Source organism: Euprymna scolopes, chromosome 38 (assembly GCF_053919585.1).
Source record: "Euprymna scolopes isolate OS-2025 chromosome 38, ASM5391958v1, whole genome shotgun sequence".
NCBI classification, from domain to species: domain Eukaryota; kingdom Metazoa; phylum Mollusca; class Cephalopoda; order Sepiida; family Sepiolidae; genus Euprymna; species Euprymna scolopes.
In genome coordinates, this window is record NC_136519.1 from 46,655,927 (window position 1) to 46,667,186 (window position 11,260).

Sequence of the window (11,260 nt, forward strand, 5' to 3'; positions counted from 1 at the left end):
TCTGTCCGTAACACTTTTGTGCTTGGCCTTTTTGGTTAAGATCAAAGGTCTGTTATTAATAGATGCTGTTCTTAGCTTTTTAAGTTTTTTTTCTTGGTCTTTTGACCAAGATGAAAGTGTAGTATCTATTCCGTCAGATACTGCAAGCAAAGACCATATGTGGGGGAAACCCCACATATAAGACCTTAGTCAATGTAGGGGCAACCCTTCATACCAATTGTCACTAGCCAGCTCCCCTACTCCCCGGGGAGTTGATCCCCATTTCCCCTTCACTCCTCACATTAAAAATCGGCCTTGTGCCCAATTTGCTCGGTGGGGGAGCAAATAAATACCAACCCCACATATAAGACCTTAGTCAATGCAGGGGAAACCCTTCATACCAATTGTCACTATCCAACTCCCCTACTCCCCGGGGAGTTGGTCCCCATTTCCCCTTCACTCCTCACATTAAAAATCGGCCTTGTGCCTAATTTGCTCGGTGGGGAAGCAAATAAATACCCTTTTCTTGGCCTTTTGGCCAAGATCAAAGTGTAGTATCTGTTCTTACTACATGCTGTATTTATGTTTGTAACTGTGTGATATAAAGTGGGGGATCACTTTTCTGTATTAATTTAATGTAAAATGATAACACACTTTACAACCAGTCAGTCTCAAAGCCATTCAAGTCATTCTCCAGATCATTCAAGTTGTTTTTGAAGGATTCCAGTTATTTTTTAAGCATTCAAGTGATTCTTAAGGTCATTCAATTCATCCTTAAGTTCATTAAAGACATTCTAAGTCATTTACTTTTTATTTATTTAAGTCATTTCAGACCATTTTTCGGTCATTTTAGTTTATCTTTAAGAATTTCATGTCAATCCTACATTAACACATTCATTCATTACATGAGAGCACGCAGATAGATATGAAAAGTCTTTATTAAAGTTTGTGCCAAGCTCCATTTTATGGAGGCCAGGCGCGAACGCAGACCCCACAATAGTATTATACCATCCCTATTTAAGTTGAAACATACTTATCAAAGTATTCTTATGTACAGCTCTATCAAAAACACTTGTAAACGTTTTTTTTTAATATTTAATTTTTTATTTCCATACTGTGTGGACCAGGCGCGAACTCAGACCCCACAATTTTAATGGACCACCATTCTGCCAGATCAAACATGCCCATTCCTGTGTCTCGATACATCTTCTATCATTATATGTAATCAGTTTTTTTTTTTTATATAGTCAACCATATAGGAGCCTATTCGTGACTTAAATATGGATGGTATAATAAAATTGTGGGGTCTGCGTTCGCGCCTGGCCTCCATAGAATGGAAATAGGCGCAAACTTTAATAAAGACTTTTCATATCTATTTGCGTAAGTAATAAAATTATGGGGTGTTCGTTCGCGCCTGACGTCCATAGAATGGAAATATGTCACAAAGTTTAACAAGGTTTTTAAAAAATAGACCCACAGAATATTGTGATAAGTGTTTCAGTGTGAACAGGTATGGTATAATAAATTATGGGGTTTATCTATTTTATTTTTACTTTCATCATATTTTACTTTGGTTTTGATACCCCCTAATTTGAAGCTATCTCTTTACAACCCTTCCTTTTCATAACCAATCATACTTTCATAAATCAGAGTCCATTTTCTGTAGGCTGTTTTTGAACCCAGTCAACGACAGGTACTTTTGCTAGTATATATATATATATATATATATATATATATATATATAGCAAAAATGGTAATTAATAAAAACTTGAAGAGAGTGTTCAATAATATTGCAGAGCACTCCGGCAACCGAAACATGTGTAACTAAACAGATAAAACGGTAATAAAAAATAGAACGTATATATATATATATATATATATATATATATATATATATATATATATATATATATATATATATGCTAACGAAATAGAAGGACGGGGGCATTGAAAAATGTGAACGTGTTCTCGTCGTCTTTTGTTATTTATGTAAATGTCAAAGATGTGACACACGTGGACGCACCCATGCATTCAGAGACAGTTCGAAAACAAAGAATGCTATTGATTTTGCCAGGACCCTGACGAAGGTCGATTATACACCATTCAATTGCAATTTCCCATCCTCCAGACGAGATCGACATTGATGGACAAGTTTAAGGATTGCTGATCCATTGCCAACGTTGGCCGCACCTTGTGGCAGCTTTAATGTGGAAGATCGATTTCGATCGAAACAAACGGTAACATCATAGTTAAACTACCGAGTAAATTGGTGGCGTTTAAGAAGTGTACGCTTACAAGGAAACTAGTGTATACATATATATATATATATATATATATATATATATATATATATATATATATATATATATATATATATATTGTAGTGGGACGATTCCAAAATTTTTCCCGATTCCGATTCGATTCCTGATTCCGATTCTTTTAATATTTCTAAATATTTTATTAGAGATTTGTTTTTTATTTTCGTTTTTTGTCTTCTTTTTTTTTTTTTTTTCGTAAATTTTCAAATAATTACATAAATCTCCGGGTAATTTCCGGGTATGTTTTTTCTCAAATGTTTTCCTTGTAATGTATTGCAAATTGAAAGACAACAAAAGGTTTATTTTGATTTTAAACAAACCAAAAATGTATCAGTTCGTCGTTACTGTACAACACGCTACTTGAAAGTTTTCATAAACAGTTGAAAATAGTCGACGATTGGTAGGTAAAATGAGAAAACGATGTAAGAACAAAATATTAACAACGCCCCCCCCTCCCATTGTTGCGAACGAATTTTTAAATAATAATGTTACTATTTAGAAAACCATTTTTAACATGGAAAGGGCGTTGGACTTCGTTAACTATTATGTGTCTTCCTTCTATGAATGTTTAAATTTTATTTTAATTATATAAATTTGGTGGGTTATTAAATTGATTTGCTTTGCTGTAAAAAAGACAAAACAAAAACACAAACGAGATACAAATAATAATAACTAGTGGGATTTGTGAAAATTCCACAGGGGATTCATTTATATGTAATATATTGATGTTGGTATTCCTGGCGTAAATAGCGATGCTCTGAAATTATTGTACCTATTTACTATGCCTCCCCACGGGACAGAGTTAGACACCAGGGTCGTTTTTTAACGTGGAGAAAATGTACAAAAATAAAAATTGTCTCAGTCGTGAAGGATTTCTCCTCCACCGAAAGAGAACAAGAAATAGAAGTGCAGCATCTGAGGAACAGATGGTATTTATTTGCTCCCCCACTGAGCAAATTAGGCACAAGGCCGTTTTTAATGTGAGGTAAAAACCAGCTCCCCTAAAAGTAGGCAAAAAGGGGGCACTCTGGTTACCAAAAATAATAATTGTCCCAGTATAGAGGGTTTCCCCTCCATTGACTGGTACAAATTATCTTAAGTGCAGCATCTGAAGAACAGATGGTATTTATTTGCTCCCCCACTGAGCAAATTAGGCACAAGGCCGTTTTTAATGTGAGGTAAAAACCAGCTCCCCTAAAAGGGGTCACTCTGGTTACCAAAAATAATAATTGTCCCAGTATAGAGGGTTTCCCCTCCATTGACTGGTACAAATTATCTTAAGTGCAGCATCTGAAGAACAGATGGTATTTATTTGCTCCCCCACTGAGCAAACTAGGCACAAGGCCGCTTCTAATGTGAGGCAAAAACCAGCTCCCCTTAAAGGGGGCACTCTGGTTACCAAAAATAATAATTGTCCCAGTATAGAGGGCCTCCCCTCCATTGACTGGTACAAACCATCTCAAGTGCAGCATCTGCCGGAACAGATACTACACTTTGATCTTGTCCCGAAGGCTCTGAAATTATTGTAACTCTTGTTAAAACTGCAAAAGTAATTATCTAAGCTAGCAAGGACACCCGGCGTAGCCAGATCGTTAAGTACGCTTAAATATGATATCTTAATTGTTGCAGATTTCGTATATATTGTTACAGAGTTAATGTTCTATCGATTTTTATATATTATAAAGTTGCGATTTCAAGAATAAAGAAATATATCTATATGACTTCGGTGCATCAGCTTGAGTTCCTTCAGCTAAAATCGAAACTGAAACTAAAATTTTTGAAGAACTTTTTATAAAATTATTTATTTTAAAAAAAATGGATCACTGGAGTTCCATCAGCTATAATCGAAATCGAAACCAAAACTTATGAAGAATTCTTCGTAAAATCATTTATAAAAAAATAAATTCAGCAAAACTCGTACTCATAAAATTCGTACTCTGAAAACTCGTCCCCTTTTGCTAGGTAGGGAAATTGGTCTCTTATTGAATAAATATCGATTGAAAACACATTTTATAATCATTCTTGAAGGAGATATTGTTATTTAAAGATACTATACTCTCCATAGTATTTTTTAAAAATATTTTTTCTTGTTTACTGTTGTTTTAAAAAAATTAAATTGCTTTTTCTAAGTGATGTCCGACATGAGAGGATCATGTTTTAGGAGACTCGATAATCGCTCAAAAATAGAAAATTAAAGAAAATACTGAGGTAGATATAGTTTTAAAACGAACCCCCTCCCCCCACCTCCGAAAGAAAATAAATTTGTATATTTTCAAGTAATGTCCAAGATCAAGCTATTGGGAGTGGATACGGTTGATTATGTAACGAAACCGAACGGAAGACATGAACGACGAAACCAGATATTTGTTTAAAAAATTATTTTAGTTTTTAACATTCTGTGCTATTACGAAACAAAAAAAAAGAAAACACTTCTTGCTTTATCAAACAACAAAACAAATACTTTATTTAGAAAAATTAATTTAGATTTAACACTTTTTGTGTTCACGAAACAACATAAGGCACTTGTGCAGTATGCGGACGGCGGCCATCTTTTCTTGGTGCGTTTAACTAAACTGTCGCAATGTCAAAGAACATTTAAATTATTAATTTGTTGTTGACCCTTCAAAGTTGCTTTAATCCCCAAAAGTTTTCATTTATTTATTTGTTCGAAAAAAAAAAACTATTTTACTTTATAAAAATCCAATGTTTTTATTACAAAATTGTTTTATTAAAATTATAATTTCTTACACATACTTTTGAATAAATGTTTTTACAATTATATATTGATACATTTTTATACAATAAATGTTTTTGGTTTTCGAATATTTTTCTGTTCGGAAAAAAATCTTGTTTGTTACTTATTTGCTGCGTTATTTAACCAAGAAGAAATTGGAGTTATCGCCCCCTAACAATAGCCGCAGTCTGCATACTGCACAAGTGCCCCCCCCCGAAATGACTTTTAAACGATACCCTACTCTCCCCATGTTAAGAATGGCTTTCGAAATAACCTTATTATTTCAGCGCGGTACCAAAAATACATAAGTGCCGTGTTTTCCTTTTTGTTGTTTCGTAATAACACACGTATTGTTTAAACTAAATGAATTCTTCTAAATAAAATAATTACTTTCTTTGATAAAACGTGTTTTATTTCTTTTATTTTTGTTCCGGAATAATAACACAAAAAGTTTTAAAACTGAAGTATTTTTAAAAAATAATGTGGCATTACGATCAGGATTCGGTTCTGGGGTTCGGGAAGGAGTGAGTCACTCGCTCGAGAACAGCACGTTTCTGCCCTCTTCTTTTCCAATCGACCACACCTGGCCTCTCGCAATAATGTCACACCGCACAATCTGAACGTCAGTAACACGAAATACTTTTCAAGAGATGTTCACGACTCTTTTCTTTCTGTGTCCCTTGCAGGGAAATTTTCCCGGCTTTTATATCCTCCTATCAAAAAATAAAGGAAGAGACAAGAAAAAAAATAGCTTCTCCCATCATGCTCTGCCTTCCCAAGATGCCCTTCGGGTATATAAATGAGCTAGCCATCCTTTCCTTATTCTTTCCCAAAGAGCGATGCAGATACGCCCGGTACGTCGTATATTACTTTTTTTTCTAACCATAACCTTGCCTTAAATGGTACCTTTCCCCCCCCCCCTTTCGCATATACCTCACAAATAAATATATGGTTTCGTTTTTCGTGTCTTGACTCTGTGATCAAGTTTATTTTTTTAAATATTATGGGGGTGCGTAGTCGCCTTTAAAAACAATATCTGCTTCAAGAACAACCATAAAATGTGTTTTCAATCGATATTCATTTAATAAGGGACCAGTTTTCCTACCTAGTTAAAAGGAACGAGTTTTCCGAGTACCAAAAAAAAAAAAAAAATAGATAAGTTAAGTGACATTAGCTATTATTTAAACCGAAACCAAAACTTATGCAAAAATTCTTTTGTAAAATTATTTATAAGAAAATAAATTACTTGAGTGCCATCAGCTATAATCGAAACCAAAACCAAAACTTATGAAGATTTCTTGGTAAAATTATTTATTATAAGATATGGGAATCCATAATTAAACAACAATCACTCGGATGTAATCGTGACACACAAAATAAATAACACACACACACAATATAGTATTGTTAAACGTCATAAAAACCACGCTCCTTTCCTACTACTAACCCTAAGTACAGGTGGCAATACGAAAAATATAGCAATTACATGTTTTATAATTTTGCTGACTGTCCTTAAAATTAGTGGTAAAAATTACTTAACTGCTTAAAAAGTTATAATGTACCAAAATGGGATCAGTTTACATTATATTTATATGCACAACTGAATCCTTATTCTAAATTCTAAAATAACATTTCAGTGTGGTCAGACATAATCGCCTAAAAAAGTAGAATCTCATATATTTTGAGTATTTTAAATGTAAATGAAAGTTTTTTTAAGTTAACAAGCTTCTCAGTGTTTGCTCTTCTAAAGTTTTGATAAACTTGTGAGATTTTCATCTACATTTTCACTTGTGCCAAAACCAAACAAATATAAGGAAACGTGAAATATTTCAAAGGATGTGGTTCAGTCATCATAACAATGAAATTTGCAATCCCCTCCGATCTATTCGAACAGAATAATAAAAAAAAATAGGTGGCATTACTTTTGAAATGCCTCTTCTGGATTTAAAACCAATTGTTATTTATTGCAACGGTTTGAGAGGGGGATTGCGATCCTGTCGGCAACCCTCCATCTCGAGAGATGATAGTGTAGCAGTGATGCTACATAGTCTCGGCAGGGTGATACGGGATTATAGCTGTTACCTGTGCAGCACTTCTCCCCTCTCTATGAAACCAAACGATCCAAGGAAAAGACAGAGTCGATACAGCTTGGCTTTAACTGCGCCGCATGAGCTGCTGCTGATGATGACACTATAAAGTCGTGCCGTTTTAGGGACTCCATCTCTAGATTTTCTGTTGGGGTTTACTTCCTTAGATTTTCTCCTGGTGGGGTAATCCTGCAAGGCAGCGGAGGTTTTGAATCAAAGTTGCCTTCTCTTAGGTGAACTACCATCCAAAGTTGACGGGCTTTGACTTGTTTTAAGGTGCCAGTGGGCCATTTTGTTACCCTTTCTCGTAGTTCGTATAACCAGTTTCGCTGGGCTTAGTAGGTAAACCACAAGAGTAGGCCAGGAGCCAAACTTAGTTGTTAGAGGCTATTTAAGACGCCCAACATAAGGGCATTTTTTAGGTAGAGAAGGCTTATCCCCACTACCACCCTCGGTTGTGACAACCTTTGAAACATAATTAAATATTTATAATCAGCCAAAATCATACCTGGGATTTTCATATTCTGATATTCATGGACTTTTGACATTATCATTTTGGAATTGAAGTCGAGCGTCACCAAAGGCAATCAATTTGGAAGAATGCTGTTTTTATATTTAGGCCGTTGATATTGTCTACATCTTGCTGGCAGTTGTGAGAAGAAAGATGGGGGGGGGGCTGTAAATTTAGAATCTTCCTCCTTATCGTTTTTTTTTCTTTCACACAGGAATTACCACTTATCAAGGCCTGGAGGCCAGTTGAGGATAAGAGTTAATCAGTATACATTAGTCAATGTGATTATAGCGTAGTAAACATAATTAGTGGGAATTTTGTAAATTGGATTACTTAAGGGGACGGTTCATCAAGAACTTGTTTACGTTGGACTTGAAGAGCATTGAATATTAGTGGAGCAGATTGCTGAAACAATCTCTCACTTGGTGATACAAGCACCAAAATTGAAAACTGGCAGCCATCTTGAATTTTCTCTTGGCTAACGTTCTTTTCTTAAAATATATTTTCTGAGCGTCACTTGTGTAAATTTTGGTGCTTGTATCACTAAGTGGAACATTCTTATGGAATATTAAGATAACCTGGCCCACTATATGAGATCATTTTGCGTTGGATTTCTAAGTCAGGCTCGATGCTTTTGCGCGCCTAATCTTGTCAGTCGTCATTTCCTCCATCCATTGTTTCCACAGAGATGATGATCCCCATACGTCCTGCCTTACTTAATAACATTCTCTCAGTGTACATAAATATTTAAATGGATTACCACATAAAATATCCGAAAGATTGAACAAGAATATTTAGCACTTCTGCATTACACGGGCGGCGCCATTTTTTCGGTGGGTTTCACTAAATTGTCGCCAGGTGACGCTTCTCGGTCAAAGAATCTGTTGGAAGGTATGTTTAAAAAAAAAAAACTTAACCCTTGTAATCTTTAAATTTGATTCAAAAGTGACAATAAATCGTCCAAATCCATTCATTTTGTTAATTAAATTAACAGTTAAAACTATAATATATAATATAACTTTGTTGACCCTTCAACAAGTGCCACAAAGAAAAGTAAGACTATATTATGTTACAGTGAAAAGTATACTTCAATTCAAAAAATGTTTCCGAAAAAAATCTAATGTTGCTTCAATTCAAAAAATGTTTCCGAAAAAAATCTAATGTTGCTTTTATTCAAAAAATGTTTCCGAAAAAAATCTAATGTTACTTTAATTCAAAAAATGTTTCCGAAAAAAATCTAATGTTGCTTTAATTTAAAAAATGATTCCGAAAAAATCTAATGTTGCTTTAATTCAAAAAATGTTTCCGAAAAAATCTAATGTTGCTTTGATTCAAAAAATGTTTCCGAAAAAATCTAATGTTGCTTCAATTCAAAAAATGTTTCCGAAAAAAATCTAATGTTGCTTTTATTCAAAAAATGTTTCCGAAAAAAATCTAATGTTACTTTAATTCAAAAAATGTTTCCGAAAAAAATCTAATGTTGCTTTAATTCAAAAAATGTTTCCAAAAAAAATCTAATATTGCTTTAATTCAAAAAATGTTTCCGAAAAAAATCTAATGTTGCTTTTATTCAAAAAATGTTTCCGAAAAAAATCTAATGTTGCTTCAATTCAAAAAATGTTTCCGAAAAAAATCTAATGTTACTTTAATTCAAAAAATGTTTCCGAAAAAATCTAATGTTGCTTTGATTCAAAAAATGTTTCCGAAAAAAATCTAATATTGCTTTGATTCAAAAAATGTTTCCGAAAAAAATCTAATATTGTTTTAATTCAAAAAATGTTTCCGAAAAAATCTAATGTTGCTTTAATTCAAAAAATGTTTCCGAAAAAAATCTAATGTTGCTTTAATTCAAAAATTGTTTCCGAAAAAAATCTAATGTTGCTTTAATTCAAAAAATGTTTCCGAAAAAAATCTAATGTTGCTTTAATTCAAAAAATGTTTCCGAAAAAAATCTAATGTTGCTTTAATTCAAAAAATGTTTCCGAAAAAAATCTAATGTTGCTTTAATTCAAAAAATGTTTCCGAAAAAAATCTAATGTTGCTTTAATTCAAAAAATGTTTCCGAAAAAAATCTAATGTTGCTTTAATTCAAAAAATGTTTCAGAAAAATATCTAATGTTACTTTAATTCAAAAAATGTTTTCGAAAAAATCTAATGTTACTTTAATTTAAAAAATGTTTCCGAAAAAAATCTAATGTTGCTTTAATTCAAAAAATGTTTCCGAAAAAATCTAATATTGCTTTAATTTAAAAAATGTTTCCAAAAAAAATCTAATGTTGCTTTAATTCAAAAAATGTTTCCGAAAAAAATCTAATATTGCTTTAAATTAAAAAATGTTTCCGAAAAAAATCTAATGTTACTTTAATTCAAAAAATGTTTCCGAAAAAATCTAATGTTGCTTTAATTTGAGAAATGTTTCATTTAAATTATTAAATTGTTCGGGGGGGAAATGCAACTTTACTTTAATTTTTAAAATGTTTCAGAAAAGAAAATCCAATGTTGCTTTAATTTGAAAAAATGTCTCATTCACATTATTAAATTGTTTGGAAAAAATCCAATTTAACTTTAATTCAAAAAATGTTTTATTAAAATTATATTTTATTACACAGACTTTTCAATAAATGTTTTTTACAATTATATATTGATACATTTTTATGCAATAAATGTTTTTACAATTATATATTGATACATATTGATACATTTTTATACAATAAATGTTTTTTCACAATTATATATTGATACATTTTTATACAATAAATGTGTTTTCACAATTATATATTAATACATTTTTATACAATAAATGTTTTTTACAATTATATATTGATACATTTTTATACAATAAATATTTTTACAATTATATGTTGATACATTTTTATACAATAAATATTTTTACAATTATATATTGATACATTTTTATACAATTAATATTTTTACAATTATATACTGATACATTTTTATACAATAAATATATTTACAATTATATACTGATACATTTTTATACAATAAATATTTTTTACAATTATATATTGATACATTTTTATGCAATAAATATTTTTACAATTATATACTGATACATTTTTTATACAATAAATATTTTTACAATTATATACTGATACATTTTTATACAATAAGTATGTTTACAATTATATACTGATACATTTTTATACAATAAATGCTTTTTACAATTTTATATTGATACATTTTTATACAATAAATGTTTTTTACAATTTTATACTGATACATTTTTATATAATAAATGTTTTGGTTTTCAAATATTTCTGCATTCGGAAAAAAAATCTCATTTGTTATTTGAACAAGAAAAAATTGGAATTATCGCCCCCTAACAATGGTGCTGTCCGTGTATAACAGAAGTGTTGAATATTTTATTAAAATAATTGGCCTCGGTATTTAATAACGCGAGAGGGGTTTATATGCCGTAAAAGAAAACAACCAAATACCTCACATATGATTCTGTGTTTAAATATTTTTAGCAGATAGAAAATGATAAGCAAATCACTTTTGTGCAAGAAAGATTTACTTGACCGCCTAAAAATATATCTGATTTACCATTGTAAGATTTCTGTGGGGGGGGGTATGTTGCGTGTATATCTCATTATGCGTATCTCTTTTT

The 11,260-nt window shown here is 31.7% G+C and overlaps 1 pseudogene; it reads left to right on the plus strand.

Moving 5' to 3' along the window:
- The first annotated feature begins 496 nt into the window (after window positions 1-496).
- Window positions 497-636, plus strand: LOC145263411 (U2 spliceosomal RNA; annotated as a pseudogene).
- Window positions 637-11,260: the final 10,624 nt, after the last annotated feature.